Source organism: Erithacus rubecula (assembly GCF_903797595.1).
Source record: "Erithacus rubecula genome assembly, chromosome: 1".
Taxonomy (NCBI): Eukaryota; Metazoa; Chordata; class Aves; order Passeriformes; family Muscicapidae; genus Erithacus; species Erithacus rubecula.
In genome coordinates this window covers 32751031-32771395 of record NC_136658.1, presented here as the reverse complement: position 1 = coordinate 32771395, position 20365 = coordinate 32751031, and the positions used below count along the sequence as shown (strand labels likewise).

The 20365-nt window shown below is 40.1% G+C and overlaps 1 long non-coding RNA gene across 2 annotated transcripts; it reads left to right on the top strand.

The window, feature by feature from the left end:
* Positions 1-1221: 1221 nt before the first annotated feature.
* Positions 1222-19653, top strand: LOC306801821. Of its 2 annotated transcripts, none has more exons than XR_013774192.1 (3): positions 1222-1383; positions 15575-15709; positions 19548-19653. It is a non-coding gene; the product is annotated as an uncharacterized lncRNA (long non-coding RNA). The 2 variants fall into 2 exon arrangements; XR_013774193.1 differs by lacking the exon at positions 1222-1383 and adding an exon at positions 15185-15266.
* The last annotated feature ends 712 nt before the right edge of the window (positions 19654-20365 follow it).

Below are 20365 nucleotides of genomic sequence, written 5' to 3'. Positions count from 1 at the left end.
GCTTGCTTCAGGACAAGTGGAGGCATGGCAACATCTCCACTTAGAGCTCCCTCACACGCAGAGGGTACTGTCATCCTGGCTTGGCGAGGTTGTGTCAAGAGAGATGTGTCACTGTAGCAGCTGCTCATTTCTAGATGCTCATTTCATCCATCTGCCCTGCAACCCATCGTGCTGTTAACTACATTTGCCTGTAAGGACATTTGTCTTCTCAGCAATTCTGTAATGGTTAGACACACTACAGCCAACTGCTAAATGCCACAGACCGTCAGAAATGACTGCAGTCATATGGGCTGTTGCATAATGGAGTTAGGTAAGGTCATTCTTCTCCCCTGTTTCAGGTACTGCCGTTTACACCAAGGAGCTCTGTCATCTCACCCAAAACTTAATTAAACAGGAAGTGTCTAAACTGCCTGAGTAAGAGAGCCCACGCATGACCTTCAGTCCCCAGGAGGCACTTTTGCTTGGTAGATAGCTGAATGACAAAGTTTCTGAGTTTAGGGTACACACACGCACACACATTTAGGTAAATTTGGTTCCCATTAGCATGGCTATAAATTAGGAGTGGGTTTACTGCAAAACTATCAGACTCATTTGGCAGCAACGTCCAAAATGCTTTATGGTAGTTGAAATTCAATTGAAACCAAATCTGGTGGTGCCATTCAAGTTCTGATTGTTTTCCCCAACAAGAAATTTGTCCCCTCTGTAGGTACCATGCATGAATAAAAGTTCTTTTGTTCCTGGCCACAAGCTCACAAACCAGGTGAACAAAGGCTTTCTGCACTGGTGATCTCCAGCTTGGTTTGCTACAGGGATTGTAAATAGGGATTGATAAACAAATGCTGCAGATTTGGGTTTTACTCTACTAAAGAAGCATAAGTTCCTCACTCTCAATCCAGTTTAAAGCTATAATGCTCCTTTTCAATAGTTTACTGACTTTAGGTAACAGATATGCAGAATATGGGATTAATTTCCCTGTCGAGGTTGTTATGCTGTTTCACACACTAAGGGCAATAGTTTTGTCCCAACAAAGGATAAGATTTATAGGTTTAAGCTGTAAGTCTTTTTAGTAACCAGGTTTTGCTATTTCATCTTCCCTGTCCAGTCCAAATGGAAGTTTGTGTACTAGAAATCCCAAATGTACAATCATCTTCCCTTTCCAGATTGCAACTCCTTCTAAAATGAAAAAAAATACAGGTTTTGGAGTTGTTAAAGAGCTTGAAGCTATGAAGCACCTAGTAACTGCTGTCTCAATTTACAGGATACATGAAGAAGTTATTTTGAGAGAAGTGCACAACAAATTCCTGTCAACACCACTATGCATGGACAAAAACATGCGGAACACATCCAGCCATGAAGAAATGGCCTCTCAGCAACCATTTGAAGGTCATAGCTGCACCAGAGTTTCAGACTATCTGGAGATATCTCTTTTCCTCAAAATGAAATTATTCTTAGTATCTACAGGTAATGTGCAAAACTGAAATCTCTCCTACCCCAATCGACAAATCTAATTAAGACTTACATAAGATGTTCAAGGTGTTCATCCTTGGAAATAAGGGGGTTGAGGCTGGATGGGGCTTTGAGCAACCTGGTCTAACCTAGGTCCTGTCCCTATCCCATGGCAGAGGATCTGGACTAGGTGATCTTTAAAGGTCTCTTTCAACTGAAATAATTTTGTGTTTTAATGTTGTGCCAAGAGGAATACTACTGAATAAATATTTTGTAGATCATCAATTTTAGTGTACGAGAGTGAATGTGATGCTCAAGATCAAAAGTGAAAAAGATCATGTAAGGGGATGCCAAGAGAAAAGTGATTTGGGGCAGGCTTGAGCTGGAGTTCAGACTCCTTTACATAAAACCAGAATTTTTGGCATGGCTCTATGAAATAGATGAGGTCTTTTGTCAGGAGTGGAATGGAAACACTGCCTGCTTGTATCATTCACAGAGAGAACAACTGAGGGCATGGTTGTGCCCAGAGGTCTTTAGTTGCTCTGTGGCAAAGATGAGTGCAGCACAGAGGCATTCTGGGTCCTGTGCCAGAGCCTAGTCACTTCATGTATAATATCTTCTTCCTTACAACAGTTCAATCATTTGAGCCGAAGTATTCCATGTTGGAAAATCTGTTCATGGCTGAATTTGAAAACTTAAGGCAGAATGGTTCAGATCTTTCTGAGCAGGCAGCTCTGGTACTCCCACATCTTGAAACAACACAGGAATTTTGGCAGGATGTTTACTTGGGTCAAATCCATTGCTTTCTCCTTCAGATTTTATAACAAGGAATTTAGAAGAATCTACAAGTTCATTGCAGTTCTGCAAGTGGTGGGGTAAACCCATGCTTCTGTCACCCACAGAGATACAGACCTAAACACTTGAATGATCACTGGTCTTTAGGAAAATACCATGTGATCTTGTTGTTCAGAGTTGACTCATAACACATGCACGAGCATGAGCAGAGTAACCTTAAATCTGGCATTATAGTACTTGTATATGCTTGGATTTGCAGGTTTAATAGCCTGTGTGTAATATATATTTATCTGTGTCTGTGTCTATATACACAATATATGTGTATAAGCTTTGCTATGGAAAAGCAGCCAACCTCTGTTTCAGTAGGGAGTTACACAGAACAGTGAAATAAAGCTGCAGAAAAGATTGTTTTGATCTGAGATGTTATTTCTGTTCTGATTTCTCTTTCCTTTTCTTCCTTTGCCTTAATCAAAACTATTAACCCAAGATCATGCCTCACAGCTAAAGCAAGCCCATGGGGAATTTCTGAAATGTTCAAAAGGAGTGCAAAGAAGCAATTTTGCTTTATTTTGCTATGATTGTAGATGTTCTGTTGTTGCCAGGTCTGGTTCCTCTTGTAGGTTCAGTAAAATTACTCAAACAGCCTTAATTAATGAACACCAATTAACAGGCAGAGGTAAACTAGCATTAGTGTGCCAACCTCTTCATGCATGAGATGAATCACCCCCTGGAACAGACCCAACCTAGAAACTCTGCTGCTCTGAGAGCTGTAATAAAATAATTTGAGTTTCCACATTCTAAAGTGACTCTTCGTCTCAGTGCTGATATGTGGACATGGCTAGGAGCAACAATCCTGGTTGTAATAGGATTAAATTAAAGAGTAATAGGATTAAGTTAAGGAATGGAAAATGAAGCTTCCATAATAAATTTCCTGATGATGGACTCAACCTGACAAGTAAAGCTTATCACCTGACACCGAATCACTTAGGAAATGTACAGTGCAGAAATTTGATAAGAGAAGGGATTAAATCTAATGCTTCTTCTCCATCTCAGAGTTTTAATGATTTCTATCTTCTTTGCAGGCTCATGTAATTTAGCATGAAGAAAACAATTAAAAAGCACAAAAACTTTTGCAAATTTACTTTTATAAATCACCCCCCTGGAGAAAAGGTGGGCCTCTCCTGTTGTTGACTCTGTACAAAATGATGAGTTGAAAGAGAGGTTGGAGCAAAGCATAGTCTGAATATTCATGTGAATCACTCACATTTGCAAAGGAAGAGGTCCTAGACTCGACTATTTCAGGCTATTCTATAAACCTGCTTTCAGCTTAGGCAAATCCTTTTTACTTATTTTAAATGCTTTTGGAATACTTTTGGTTATTTGCATGTTGCTTCCTTGAAAATCAGAAAGGGGTGATGTGTGTGGATGATTCAGCTGAAAAAAAAGCCTTTTAAATACTTTAAAACTGGCTGTTCTCATACTCCTGAGAGACAGTGTTTTGTTACTATTTGCATTACAGAAGTTCTGATAGCTGATAAAATACTTATTCAGGAAAAGGTTAATATGGGTCTAGGATTGTGAGCCCAGAATTATACCCAGATGGCAGTAAATGAAATATTTCCCCCCTGTCTGCCAACTTTATCCATAGGGGAGCTAAAGACTAGGTTGAAGACTTCCTTTTATCCTCAAAAATGCCTGGAGAGCAAGATAAAATACAGGGTGCATACTCACTGGATCACTCACTCACCATGCTGCCTGCTTTGCCTATGGAGAGATTGGCAGCCTGCATCCCACATAAAGCTTGGGGCACTTATGGGCACCTAAATGATGAGGAAGGATAACCATGGGCCTTCATGTGTAAGTAGACCAGGGTAAGCCTTTTATATTTTTTTGGAATGTGGTCAAAACTGGTAATTGAGAGTGAAATTCATATTGAAGCAGTTTGGATTCAAGGAGAAAATGGGCTGAGGTGATCAGTAAGGCACAGTTCTTAAAATCTGTGCCAGTATCTTAACCAGAGATCCTATTTCCCTTTTCAATAAGTGAGATTTTATTCACCAAAGCCAAAAATCACTTTATTCAATAGCAGGTGTATGAGTTGAATCTACTGTGAGTTTTTATTAGCTTAAAGCCATATTTTTTGTTTCATTGAACCTGGGTTGGTGATGTGAAGAAGCATAGAGTAAAAACAGTTTTAACTTTCTTCTTCTCTAGCTTCTCTCTCTTTTTGTGAGGAAATAAAGGGTCTCTCCTGTTGTAGGCTGAAATTATCATCTGCCTTCTTCAGGAAGCCTTTTCACACTGGGAATGCTAGGGCTGGACATTGTTGTTTCTAGGAAGGTGTTTGTGAAGCTGGATGTGATGGCCACTGCCTTGTCCTTGGGCACATCAGCCACACAGACAGGTCAGTTCTGATTGGGATCAGCAGCAGCAAGGAGGCAGCTTTGGGAGGCTGTGAGCAATTCAAAAGGATATGATGAACTTCCTGCTGCTGTTGTAGAGTCAAACATTTCTTCATCTGCTCCTGTGTTAGGCATAGATAACAAGTTTGAATAGTAGATGTAACATGGGCAAAACTGGTTCAAAACTTCAATTTTCCCATTAATCTGTCTGAAAAGATCCAGAAGTATTTCCTAACCAATGAGCTCCTGGTACCTTCTGGTCTCTAAGAGTGCATCAGCAGAGCCCTGTCTGCTTGACAAACAGACTTTATGTTATTTGAATTTATATCAACCAAAGAGCAGTTTTGAGTGTTTTGGTTTGGCAGATACAAAGTCCAGGTGGTAACTGGCTTGAATTGGAGAACTGTAGGCATTACATCATAAAACAATTTCCTAATTCACCAATAGCAAATAAATTTGAAGAGCTTCTTTATGCTGCCCAGCAAATCCAGGAAGGGAACATGGCAAGGCAGTGGACGGAGAGAAAAATCAATTTTCATTTAACTCTGGTGGGAGTTAACTGGAGTGTGAAAATTTGGTGGTCAGTTCCTGCTACAGAAGGAAGCTGTTCTCGTTGTCCTGAGGTGGAGAATTGTGGAAACAGCTGTTTTTCTGTATTCACACCCTAAGTGAAAAATCACTAAAATTAATTTATTTGGGTTTGATTAAGAGCAAAAAGACAAACAACAACCTAACAGTAAAACCAAACAGACTTCATATCAATTGGAGCAGTCAATTTTTTTAACAGTTGAGAAAATGCATTTAGGAATGGGCTAAGAAACTTTGTTTCTGTAAAAAATATTCCAAGTGTTCCATTTAAAAAAAAAGGTGGGAACAGGACTTGACACTTTTAGTTGCTGAGAGCATCTGAATTCATAATTTGTGGCAAACTGGTCAAAACATTTCATGCCACTCTGCTCTGTAGTGGAGCTACAAGCTGTACAGGGACAGGTTTCTGTATCTTGGAGCAGGGACTGCTAAACAATCCTTCCACCTCACATGACAAAAAAGAAAATTTCCATGGAAGTGGAAGCAGCAGTACAGAGGAGACAGGCCTATAAAAGTTGTATGAGCACTGGCAACCTGGTGCTTTCCTCCTGACGTGGGTAGTTATGAAGAGCAAGTCTGTCCCAGGGCTGTCAGGTGTTGCCTGTGTGTTCAGAGAGCTGATGTGAATGGAGGGGTGTGGAGGGAGAGCCATGGCTTGTGCTGTGCTGCACGTTCAGCATGTGTGGGGCTGCATGAACCCCTTCCATGAGCCAGATGACTGCACTGGGGTGGTCTGCCAGTTCTCTGCCTGTGTGGTTAATAAGGGCTCTTTCTTCCAATGGGCAGGACTTTGTTGAATTTCAGTTTTTGTTGCTTTCCTCAAGCCTATTTAGGTCCCTCAGAACAGCAGTTCTCCTTCATTTTGATTTTGTCCCCAGTTTGATGGAAAGGCAGATGAAGGAAAGAGAGATGTTGTTTCTGCTTCTCCCTTTTGTTCCTTGAGCTGCAAAGAGGTTTCTCGTGGGGACAAGATCAAGAAGCATTTACTAAAAAAGTGTAATTCAGGTGAAAACTGAAAACTGATCCACTTGAGTAAGTAAACAGGAAAAAAAGGATGCAAAATTTACAAAAGCTTTCACTGAATGTAAACTAGTGTGATGAGATCAATGTTCCTGGTGCTCTTGGATACAGAATTACATTGAGCTGGTCAACCAAATAAAGACAGGGAGTTCTGACTTCAAAAGTCTAGCTAATTTTAAAAGCCTAACACAAGCATGCAATTGCTTTTCTGTGAAGATATCCTGGTGCCTACTAATCATCTCATTCAGGCAGCTGCTGCTCCAAACTGGCTGTGAAGTGGGTGGTGTCTAGAATGAATGGAACTCAGTCACACTTGATGAGATAAATTATGACATAAGAGTTTTTGCTCCTAAAATAGGAAAGACAGGCATTTTGCAGTAAGAAATGTGTTATATCCTTTTTCCAATGCCATCACTCTGTGACAAATGAGTACAAACTTGGTAAGAATCTGTAATATCCATTCACAAAGAGTTCCAATCCAGGTGTTACTGCATATGAGAGGAGAAAAATATCATGCTCCTTGAAGAGAAGGTCTATTTCTTTCCATTGGAACAAAGTGTTATTACCAAACAAGAGCTCTTACCTATTCCCATGAGCTCAGATCTACTTTTATCAAGATAAATAACCAAATGAAAATTCTTAGAATTCAAAAGGAACAGGCAGGCTCAAGTATTTCAAATATTTGGCAGCTTAGAACAGTTAGAATTATTCTGAATACAGCTGGACATAGTAAACCATACCTTTCAAAGTAGAATTAATCTACTCAGAAGACTTGAGCACAGGAGCAGTGTGTCTGGCTCAGAAAGAATAACCAGGCTATCCTCACATCTCAGCACAACAGCCTGGCTTCTGCTGCACAGTTGTGTGCCCTGCATCCCTGCACTCCCTCCAAAGGTTTAACTTCCTTGGAGCTACTGGGTGCTGAGATTTATAGGCATTTTCAGCTCTCAGTAAATTAACTGGGTGCTCGTCTGGTCCACAATTTTAGGATTACAAAGAAAGAATTTATACCATTTTCATAGTGTGCTCTCAGAATGGAGGTGATGATTGAGTCAGAAGGCTCCCTCTGCCTCCTTGAGCCTGTGGTGATGAAGTAAAAATACACTTATACTTTCTGCTTGTTGAATAGAGGTGCCCCTTGTGGCCATCAGCACAGCTGGATAATGCAGAGGGAAGCACAGCTTAGGCCTATGTACTGATTGCATCAAGGGCTTTCAAGGAGCAACCCCTTATATCAGCTGATTTCCTCATTAGCTCAACCAGCAGTTTTCAGCAGGAGCAGCTCAGCAGCCTTTGTAACCATTGACAGGAATGTTTCTTCCTCCTTGCAGAGAAAAATGTAAAATAATGTATTACCAATTAATATAGAAACTAGATTTCTTCCCTTCCACATTATGAAGCTGTGAAGTGATTTAAGCCAGCCTTAGGAATGCAGATTAAATGCAAATAAAGAAGAATATATTCCTATACATATATAATAGGATATATTCCTATACATTCCCCTACTTGCAGATGTTGCTAATACAGTTTGTGTGGGGAATTTCAGTGCAAGTATAACTATGGTTCATCTACCATCCATAACTTTTAATTGTAGTTCCAACTATTCCCTTGCAAATGTGTATATTGCTCAGTGGAAACTTCTATGCTAAAGACCACTAAATTGATATACACACACAAGAGATTCAAATTATAATTTGCATAATCTGCATAATTTAAATGCCTGTACAAATACAGAGCTAGAAATACTGGTAGATAGTACATTCATTTGTAAATAACAATTGTATTTCTATTCAAATTATTCCTTGCCTCTTGGTAAAGTTTATAGCTATGAAACAAATTTGCCTCACTAGAGATGGTTTGAAACTGGGGTGGAGGAAGACAGGATGGGGAAAAAAGAGATTAAAAAAAGGCCCAGCAACAACAACAATCTATGATGATTGAGTCCAACCATTAACTTCTGTGTTCACCACAAAATCATGTCCCCAAGTGCCACATTCACATGACTTTTGTACCTTTGCAGGGATGATGCCACCACTTTCCCTGAGCAGCCTGTTCAGTGCCTGATGACTCTTCTTCCTTGGTGCATCTTCCTCCCCACACCAGTGCATGAATGGACACTTGGCAGAGCTCCAAGCTCATCCTTCAAGGGGCAGGATTTGGAGTTTGTGATTAAATAAATAAATAAATAAATGTTCTTATGTTATTTTTAAGCTTTTAAGAATAATATTTTTATCACTGAACCATACATTTTCCATATAAGTTTGCAGATAGCAGGCAATAGTTACATACTGTATTGTATGGTGTATTCTGCTCTCTGACTATTGCATAGCAATAGCTATTAGTACATTTTCATTCATTCTCTTTTACAATCCATAGCACCAGTCTCAAGAGCAAGTAGTTGTAAGATTTACTGGCTATGAGCACATCTTAATCTAAAAAACCCTTGTAATTTATTACAGAGACATTTTAAACAATGTATTAATGTCTACAGTAATGCTGTTTTAATGCTAATGCCCTATTATTCAATTAAGAAAAATATATGTTTTCTCATTCTGCCCTTTTGTTCAAGGTCTTACATTTGTTCCTCTTCTGCTGAAGTTTTGTGCATGTGAAGTAATCCCCCATAATCAGTTGTGGGAAAAGAGCAAGTTTTGTTATAGAAGAGATAGTGAGGATTGCTTTTAGCATGGTTGAAGGATTGATGAGGATGTAGAAGGTCTGTATTCAGGTCAGCCAAAGGGATTTAAAAAACATACCTCATGAGAGAATAGTTTTCACAACCTAATCAAGGCAGACATTTTGGAATCTCTTGCACAATATAATACAATCCAATAACATGAGGCTGCTATGTAAAATGTGATACACTGACAGGTCTGTCTTTCTGCCTGTGTTTTAAGCAGTTGCACCTGTACTTTGTGACCAGGCTTTTGGCCTGTTAGGCACTCTGTGAGAGCATGTGCTGATCTGATCAGGCCTCTTGGGGGTCTGTGTGCTCCTTTGCTTAAGTTTTGTGTCTGGCTTGGGTAGAAACAGGTGCCAATGTAATGAGAGGGGGAATATGCAGAATTCTGTGCAACTGGGGAGCTCCACAATACAAACAGACCAGGGGAGCTGCATCTCTCCAATACAGCCATAACAAGAGCTGCCCTGTTGGGAGCTGTAAGATGATTTTTGGGAGTCAGCACTAAGGCTGGTTGCAAACTGCTTATCACTTTATCTTTACAGTGGGGATAGTCATTGTGCAATATTGCTCACTGCAGGAACATTGGTATTTGCATTTATGAAATTTAACTGGAATGTCTCTTTGCTTGGAAAACATCTAAATGCCTCTGGGAATGTAACTCTGAAGGGTGAACCAGGAAGCAAGAGCAAGTTTACTGTCCAATAGCTGATGGAAAAAGGTATGGCTTGGACTGCTCTGAACATTTTGAGAATTGTCAAGAGCAATCCTGAGAAGGGAAAACATCTCTACTGCAGCAGTGTGCTCCAGGTTCCTGTTAAAGACTATGTGTTACACAAAGGGTTTTCCTTGGGGTGGCTCTGGTGACAGGGAGCTCCCAAATCCAGCTCTTGGGGGTTGCCTGGTAGCACAGCACGAAGCCAGAGGGTTGTTTTGACATGTTTGCACAGGCTGGAGTCAGTTAGATGTCCAGGATCCCACAGCATTATGGTCTTTAGAGTCACTTACAGGTTAAGGGAGTCTGGTATGATGGATGGGAATGAATGCTCCAAAACTATTCTTCAAACTAAAATACCTTCTCACTGCTGTGCACAGCCTATACATCATCACAGCTTTCTCTAGCTATTAATATCCTGAAGAGGTCCACTTACTTTTTAGGGGAAATGCTGCTAAAGCATTCCACACCAGTGGCCAGGCCTTAGCTGGGCACCTTCTAAATATGATGAATGTGTGCTCCCTTTCCAAGGTAAAATCAGAAGTGATTACTCTTCTATGAAATGATCAGAACACTGGCCATGGTCAGAAGCAAGCCTGGAGCTGTGCCCACATGTGCAGGTGCTGTCATTGCATTGCCCGCAGCCTACGTGCCTTCCCCTATGCAGAACACTTACAGATGAACAGTGCTTCCTGTCTCTGAGACCACACCAGAGCTCACACAGAATTGAGTAACCCTGCCAGGGTAGCCAAGTTGTCTGCACATCATAGAGGCACTTACACCTCTGTTTGCCTGAGGTGAAAGCAAAAATAGCTCCCACTTTTGGAGTAAGGGCACCTTTTCCATTTTGCAGCATGTGCAATGAAAGCTCTTGTTGCTCCCATTAAAGGTTCTTGCTGACTCAAGCAGTCCTTTGCACCTACAAAGGTTAAAAGAGTTGTACTGGCTGCCAGATCTAATACTAAGAGCAAGATGACATGTTTTACAGAATTACAGGATAAATCAATGCAGATATCTAATTTTCACGGAGAATGAGAGCTGTAGGGATTTACAGCTTGACCTGTGAAAATTCTCTCCTTAAATGTTAGCTGAATGTATTTTTCAGGCATTCACAATGTTTTAACTAAAGTGCAAAATCGTTATTTGCACAACAGTTTATACAGTAATTAAATTTGCAATTATTCATTTTAGTGCAGTTATGGATAAAGAAACCCTAACCCACACCCTTGCTGACTTGACTGATCTGCCTAACTATATTGACATATTTTAAATTGGTAAAGCAGCTCCTGAAATTTAATTCTGTTAATATCCATGGAAAATTCATATGCTACAGGAGAATGCATTGCAATCTATTTTAGCTTTTGTGTCACAAAATTGTTTTTACTAGTGGATGCTTTGCAAGTCAATAAAACCCAACCAACTTGACTTCCCAATCCTCTGCTGAATATACTGTCAGTTAGGAATAAGACCAAATTGATTTTACTTGCAAATTGGACAGATTTGATGTGGAGTCATTGATCAAGCACAGAGACTCCAAGACTTGGGCTTTTTAAAGAGAGGGATTATATATCAAATTTAATAATGCCTTTTAAATACGCAGTCATCACTGCGCTGCAAATAAACAAGCAGCTATAACTACCTGGATATTTCTCCCCTGAATTCTTGGTAAATAAAAGAGGGAAGAAATGATTTTAAGAAAAGCCCAGCACATACTCTGTGTAACAATCTGGGCAGCATGCAACACAGCTGCTTATTTCCTGCTTCTTAATTTCTAAAGCATTTTTGCTCAAAAAGCACCATGTCTTTGCTGCAAGCACATTATCTTGAAATCTGGCTTCCAGGTTACTGCTGGGTGCAAACTTTTGTTTTATTCTGTGAGCTGGTAGTTTGAGAGATTGAGCTTAGTGAAAAACAACAGCACTTATCTGAACTGTGGACTCCAGGGGACACTTAACATCAAGGCTTTTGTTGCTGGCAGCACAAAAGGAGCTGTTTTAATGAGCTTTAAAGTCACATTAGAATGCCATAAAAATCAAAGTTCTAACAGAGTGCACTTAGCAAGGTCTGCTCCCTGGATAGACCCCTGGTTAAGAAATTCCAAAGTGGGTTTTAGGTAAAAAAATATTTTATTGCAAAGTTCCTCTTCTAATTATCACCATTTTCCAACTACTTGTCCCTGGTGTTATAATAACCCTGAGCAAGAAATTAACAGGGAGTGGTTTATCAGTGGACTTTACTGGTTTTAGGTGCTGGTTGTTAACCATTTTCTGAGTTCATTCAGTATTAAAAATCCATAGATGAGTAATTCCAGAGTGATATTTGGTCTCTAATTAGTTGGCAAAGAGCTCATTGTGCCTCCTGGATGTGACTGATGGATGAGTTTAAACAGATGTGTATGGCATGTGGTTGGTTTATTCTTTCATTGGATGCATTTAATAGGATAATTGTGTTCCAGTATAAAAAAAAAAGCATTTAATTTAAAGGTCACAGTCCTCTGAATCTTAACTACAGAGTGAAATATCCGTGTCAGTAGGGATGTTTCATCTATGATCAAAATTGGCTATCAAAGTACCACAGATAAACAGCCCCCTGATTTCACATTTTCTGTTACTTTCCCTTCACATGGGCTGAGACTTCTTGGACAGGCTTAAAATCAGTTTTTTGTGATGTGCAGCTCTAGTCTGGTTAAAGGGAAGAGGACAATCAAAGACAGAGTCTCCCAGAGAGGGTGTCCGGGCTCTGCCCTTCCTGCCTCCTGCACAGGAGGAAGAAGTGGAGGCTGCTGGCAGTGGGAGCTGGCCTTGTACACACACCCTGTGGGCACCAGGGTGTGCTGGGGAAACTGCAGGAAGACTTTGTTTTAGAAATGTACTTAAAGACTCCTGAGCTGCCCTGTGTTACTGCAGTGGATGGTGTGCAGGTGAGCAGTGCACTGGCAGAAATGCCTCCCAGGAGAATACACAGCTTGTGGCTGCTATTTTTGGAACAGTCAGAAACCATTGAGAAAGATGCTCCTCCCAGCTGCTCTCTGAGCTGTTTTTTTGCATCCTTTTGTGCGCTGAGAAATCAGCTGAGGGAAGACTTGCAGACATCTCTAGGGTGGAAGAAATGAACATTTTTGGCTTTTTAAGTAGTAAAGAAGGAAAGATAGGACAACTTTTCAATTCTTTTTAAGAGGCCAGGACATGCCTCCTGTCTAAGCAACTTTGTTGATGCCAGGTTGATGAAATCGCAGGTGGAGTAGAGGCACTTGCTTTCTCTTGAACTCTTCATGCCCTCCCTGCCTCCATTTCTGCCCATTTCCCTCACACACATACTCCATGTCCATACAGAGTACAAATCAGCCAATAATACCTGACTTGTTGGCTTGCCAATTTATTAAAAATAAGAGTCATCCCAGTGCAAAAGCCCAGGACAACATGAGAACTTCAAATTTTTATTTTTGGGGTCTTGGATCATGTATGGCTTACCTGAGCTTCCTCCTATAGAGCAGACTCAGAATGACAGCCCCAGAAACATGCATCACATAGCACATGAACTGAATCAGCTGTAGTTATCCATGCTTTCAGGTAGCTCCTGGGAGAGCAAAGCAATGGTAAATGAGAACAAAGGTCCAAGTGCAAAGATTGGGGCTGCAGAGCCATGCCATGCACTGCATCTGCTTCTCCAGCTCTCTTGCCGATAACATCATGTTATTTTTCCTGCTCCTAATTCCCATTAATTATTGTACCAGCCACAGTGCACCTGATGTCATGAATGCTGGTAGCCAGCCTGTGCTTCAGTGTACTTCACAGTCTGCTGATTTCAGCACAGCCCAGTGAGTGCCAGACCTTACAATTTGCCATGTGAGGGTGCCATGAATCCACATCTTGAGCTTGTCCAGGTCCCTCTGGATGATACCTCATCCCTCAGGCATGTCAGCCTCACCACTCAGCTTGGTGTTTTCTGCAGACTTGCTAAGGGTACACTCGATCCCACTGTTAATGTCTATGATGAAGATACTGAAGACTGGTCCTCGTGCAGACCCTTAAGGAACACCACTCATCATTGGTGTCCATTGGGACTCTGAGCTGTTGACCATTACCCTCACCCACCAAACAGTGCTCCCTTCAAATCCACATCCCTCCAATTTAGAGAGGAAGAATGTTGTCAAAGGTCTTACAAAAGTCCAGAGACATGGTGTCTGTATCTCTTCCACTGTCCACAGATGTAGTCTCTCCATCAGTCTACATATATAGACTCATATCAAGTAGGGTTCTCAAGAACCCAGTTCAGTGGTACTGAGTACAGTAGAAACTGTGTCTATCCATCTGTTAATATCTAAGTACCTTAAAAACTCATTAACTAATTGAGTTGCCACTGTGTTTGTCAGAGATTAATTCAACTCATTGTCTGGAGATAAATTTTCCTCCTGTTTATGTGGCTGTAAAAATTCAGCTCAACATGACATCAGCTCTCATTCCTCAACAACTGCAGTAAGATTTATGACAGTGTTTCCAGAAGCATGTTTCTTCTGTTGTTAAAGAAGAAACAAAGAAGATGAGCACATCAAAGGCATGCCCTCATCTAGCAAAAGGCAACAAACTACATAAAGCAGCACACCATTTCCGTCTCCCATTTCTGCTGATGTGTTCTGTAATGTGGCAGCAGCTGTGACAGGAGCAGTGAAGGTTCCTGACCCGTAACCTCCAGCCAGTGCTGGCGAGTGCTGCAGAAATGCTGTGGGATGATGGACATGCAGTCTCTTTAGGCAAAGCCTTATGCTCTAGAAAACCTCACTTACAGGGTTTGATTTGGCTGCATAGATGAGGGACTTCCACACGGATGGCTTGCTGCCACATCTCCTTCCTCTCACTCGTGTGAAGGAGCTTTATTTACTTTGACAATGGTATCTGCTTTGCCAGTGTATCTCCCTCATGCTTTGCCTTGTGCTGCCCACGACAGCTTGCTGATGCTCTCCATCTTACCCCTGCACCAGACAGCTGCAAGTTGGGTGGCTTCACTCATGGCTCTTTTCAGCTGTACTTGAAATGTAAACCCCCTGTTCCAGACAGGAGATGAGATCACTGCAGTAGACAACCAGTTTATCCCAAGGTGTGACTGCAGATAAGAAGCATTTAAATTTGGTGTTACAGGAGTCAGAAAATAAGGATGGAGAGGGTTCAGTGCAAACCTAACTCTATCAGTGGAGCTTGCAACTAAGTGAAGTCAAAGCAAATAATGAGGCAGCCAACATTATGGCTTGAAGACCATCGAGTTGAGAATATGCCAAAGGAGGGACAGGAAGGAGGTGTCTGAAGACAAGATCAGAGAGATCAGAGATCAGAGGAGATGTTCAGAGAGAGGCCTCAGATCTTGATCTTGCTGATCTTGCTGAAATGCTATCAGTGTAATTGCTCAAGGGTGAAGAGTGCTGATCATGATGACTTGGTGGGGTTAACACATGGTCACAATTTGTTTCTCCCTGTCTTTAAGAAAGCACAAGGTCTCCTCAACACAAAGCTGAGGCATTCTTAGATGTGAGGGAAGAATGGGTCTTTTCAATTGAAACTGCTGCTTCCACTAGCTAGGTCTTCTGTCCAGGTTCTGATACAGCTTAGCAGTCAAGGAACAATTTGAGGTATTCTCTTGATCGACACCCCACACAGGAGAGAGTGATAGAATTTCACATTGACTGCTAGGGATCAAAGGGATCCGAAGATATTTATTTTGCACCTCTTTGAGTTCTTTTACTTATTAACAATGTTTTTTTAATCAAAGTCATTAGTTATTTCTGCACATGTGTTGAAAAAAAAATCTGTATTTAAATGCTTTGTCATCAATTAACTTTCAGTTTACGGCTTTGGAAATGATGAAAAAGAGACACATCAATTTTCAGTATTAGTCGTGTTATGACAATCAGTCTTTCTTCCACCTTCACTGTGGCAGCTCTTCAGACAAGCATCAATCAATTGATGTTTTCCAACTTCAAATGCAGTGTTTGGCCTATGACATCACAGACTTGTTCATCAGGCAAGATATCCTCAAGAGACAAAGTAGCATTGAGATGCTGTGACTTGCCTGGTAAGTATACTTGTTCAATAAACAATGCAAGTAAATAGCGTCATGCTTGGAGCTTCCTAAAAGCCAAAACTATAAATTACTAATAACCTTTGGCAAAGCTTAATTTATGCATTCCCATTCATGCAATGGTCATGTCTGACTGAATCTGTTTACAAGTGATCTCAGACTAATTTCTTCTTCAATTCCACTGATGCATGCAGTAATAATCTCTATTTTTGCTAGTGAGTGTAGAAGGTGAATCAGCTCCATATTACTCTCAATCTTTCCTCCCACCCTTGGGTTAATTATGCTCTAGAGGGAGATGAAGGTAGGAACTGGGATTGAACAGAAGCATTTTGTTCCCAGCTTTGGGTAGGTATATACAGATATATTCCTTGAAATGCAAATTTATACCACATTTTCCTCATGAAGTAAAAAAAACCAAAAAAACCCCACCAAAACCAAAACCAAAAACCAACCAACCAACCAACCAAAACCCAAAATAAGCACCAAAAACTTTAGGTGAGGTAAAGAACTAATCTCCCATAATACTTACTTCTATGTTGTATTTTCTGAGGAAAAACAATAGTTAGAACATTTTAGAAAGGAAAAATTGTTGGAAGTTCCAGCCCTTCTAAATACAAACAGTTGGAAATCTTGGTGTCTATCTCCATGGTACCCTAGGATAAGAGAGATCCAAATGACAGCAAAAGCAAAAAATGTAAGAACCTTCCATGTAGGTCACACAGACTTTTCCTGTATAACTCTTCCAATTAGCACAATTTTATTCCATCTTAATCTTTTGATTAATAGAGTAAGATGCATTCTTTTACCCTAAATCTTATCTGAATAAAACATAGGTACCTGGTTAAGATAAGGGAGCATCATTCCCAGCAAGAGGTGGACATTGTTAGCAAGAGTGGGACTGCTCTGGGTGTGTTGAGCTTACCATTCTTTGGGTCTGCTGGATGCTCTTCCATTACACTGGAAGGGTCAGGCCAAACTGGTGGTCCTGTGCCAAACCAAACAAGTTTTCCCTTGTCTTTTCTCATCTATAGCTCTTAGCTGGAGAGTAGGGAGAAGGGATGAAACTCTGGGATTACTCTGAACATGTAATGTTCACTGTGAAATATATAGGAACAGGGAAAGCCTACAGAAAATTTCTAAGAGTTGTAAGATTTTGTTTGCTGGTGATACACATACTTTAATCAGTTTTAGTCTAGCTGTGCAAGCCCTCCAGGGAATGACAATTTATAGTTAACACTTTCTAGAAACCCATGAAAAAAAGACCTAAAATAGAATTCCATTTACAATGCCCCCTTTTTTGGTGTCAAAATTTTAGTAAGATTAGATCATTTCCATGTTGGAGAGGTGAAATCTTGTTTTCCTAGTTGAGTAGAAATGCAGGATATTTAACCTTATGTTGTCACTGATGCAGAACTTTTTCCTACTTCCATTATTTCCCAGTCAATGGAATAGGTGGTTGGGCTGGATGTTTGAGGCTACCTCAACAGTTTTATATGGTGACCATCAAAATCTTGAGAGAGTGTTTTCATATGCATGGAAAGTACCTGAAGTTACATACCCATCACTGACTCCTATCCATTTAGTTACATTTCTGAACTTTCTTAGGATTTGTAGTTCCACAGCCTTGACTATTCTTGGACAATTCCTATGAGGAATTGAGAAGTAGGAAGCAAACCTCCCTTGCATGTCCTATTAGCATTTTGCCAGCTGTATTTTAGAGGTGAGAAGTGAGATACATATGCCTGGAGAAATCGAATGGGAGGTTGCTGGAACAGATTGTTCAAAACTTCTTGTATTTGTACAGAGAAATGTTTTGGAGGATACTCCCTGGTGAAGGACAACTTAGACTGATCCCCATGCTAATGAGTTACTCAGTGCTTAGATTCAAACAAGTTTGGTACCTTTATTTCCCCACGCTCCCTTTTCAAAAATACTTTTGAAAGGTGAGTCTCATCTGACCAAATGGAAACACCTACACATATTATCTCATCATCTCATCTATTTTGGAACCAATGGGAGAGTAATGGGCACTTCAGCTCACGCCAAAATAGATACTGAAAATATGCCAGATGTGTCATAATTTACAAGTGAATGTTTCTCCTTGTAAAGTAGAAAGAGAGCCAATGGGGAGTATTTCAGACACAGATATTGATGCTATGGATCTTTAAGGCTAGATTAAGATCTTGGACCTGTTCTGGCAATGTTCAGCAAGACCTTTGGAACTGAAATTTACTGTAAGGTTTCTGTTTATTTTTTTGTTATGTGGTCTGAAATGGTGGTAATGAACTTTTCATAAAGGGAGGCAAAAACATTTAAAACACTCTGAACACAAAAGTTGCATAATATTACTATACTAATGGCTATAATGGGTTATAATTAACCTCTCCACCATGCATTCCCTATAATATCTACTGTATTCATTGTAGTGCTTGCAACTGAGGCTAAACACTGTTGATAGACATATTTTTTCCACCTTCTTCTCTGTGATTCAGAAGTATTCACTCAATATGAGACATGGCAGATGACATTCTCATCATAATTTCCTTGGTGCTGGTATACACTAAGTAAGGGGTAACAAGAATGGAGTTGGAAGAATTATGTCAATACAAATCTGTGTGTTCAAGATCAGAATTTGGCTCTTTTTATTTCTTCTGAACAGATAGGCCCCCAATTAAGCAAGTTCTTTTGCAGTAATACTGGTGGGAATAGTATTGAGGATTGATTAAATTTCTCAGTAGCTTTCTTACCAGCACCCTCATTCTTGGATCTATTGAAAGTAATGTTAATTGATATACTTTCCTGCACTTATGTAATAACCCTTTTATACAAAAAAATTCTTCTTGCTCAGAAATGCCAGCAGATAATAATGTCCATGAGTGAACAATATATTTGAAAACTGAAAGAACAGCCTCACAACACAACAGAACAGACATGGGACTTTGAATGAAATCCAGTTTTTCCTTCCAAGCTAAGGTTCTGTTTATTATCTAGAGCAGTGACTGCTTAGAGATCTTTTGCAGACATCCAAACTGGAAAACAGCAGAGTGATTCACACATCAGAGGATGCACGATACAACAGCAAATACTGATACACTAATTGCTGTGCTGCTCTTGGGTTAATTGAAAAAAATCTGTCACTATTTATTCCTACGACTAATATCTAGCTTACAGGCAAGCTCTATTAGTAGCTGCTTTAAAAATTAATTGATCATATCACATTATTTTAAAAAAGCTGCACTCAAAAGAGTTGTATGAAATTTCTCATTGTATTTCCTTGCAAAAGCAACAAGGGTAAGTCACTAAAGGACTCCTGAGGCCTTTTCAGACTTCAGTTGCATCCAGAATAGAAAGACATAGGAATATAATAACATTTAATGGAGTGACATGTTGATAACTATTCTTACACTGCAAACTGCTACAACATTTTATGATCATAAAAATCCTAATCAGGCCAGGAACCAAAATGTTGCATGATCTGATCATAGAAAACCAGTGCCTCCATTTGTTATCCTTGCCAGGTCTGACTTCCTTTGTGCCTTCCTTTGTAGAGGAAGAACTTCTGACTTTCTTGGATAGATACTACTTCTTCTATCACCTCCATTCTTAAATATCTGCTTCACTCATGGCTTGCAGAACCTCTTGAGTCCTATGGTCTGAAGGCTGAGCCCTTCTGTGCCTGCCAAACCCTCTGTGATTCAGTGCAGACTGCAAGGGCTTCAGGGGAAAGAGTTATGCAAACCAGTAAATTCCATATTCTGGCAAAGAGGACAATGGAAGTGCTAACCTAGCATTGCCTTTGGCTCTAGTGCCTAAGCATTGTGCTTTTTCATAGAGCAATGTGAGTTCTCCTGGAACTCAGAGAGCAACGAAAATGGGAAAGTGTGCAGAATCATAACAAACAAAGCTCAGAGGACCACAACAGGAGAATTGCTAAAGCCATCTGTGAAGGTTAGTATTCTGTATTTTGGTCATGCTGTTCTCTCAAATATGCAGCAAATATAAGATACCTCATTAATTTTGAGTTTACACCAGCACATATACCAAATTCTGGTTGATTTTCAAAACCAATTTATTATATTGGTCCCTCCTCAAATAAAAGTCAAGTGTTTGAATTTGTGTCTATTTTATCTGTTGGAAAGTCTTCTGTGCATATTTTTCATGTTTAAGGAAGACTTCCATCCAGCATACTCCTCAAAGATTTGCTTCACCTCCCTCTGCGTTGCAAACAATATTAGCAATGTGTGAGTTACAACTGGGTTATTGATAGTTCAAGAAATATCAATTGTTATTGCAAAATAAATTAGCCACTTGGGCAGTTTCAGCTCTGTTAATGTTTCTCTAATCTAAGCCATAATTGCAATCCCCTAAGAAACTCAATACCATAACAAGCAAACCCAAATGCTTTCAGATCTATCTTGCATATTACACTGATCCAGTTCCAAAGCAGTTATTCTCATAAATTATTAATCCGAACGTTTTTCATGTCCTTGTGAAATACCCTTTCTGATATATCCCAGTCTTTGTCTGCAGGAAAGGAAAGAAGAAAAGATTTCTTTCCTAATTAAAGTGGCCTGGTCAGTATAGAGTCGATAGTAAAAGCCTAATTAATGGCAAGAGAGGCAATACCAAATTAAGGCTCTTTGAGAGACC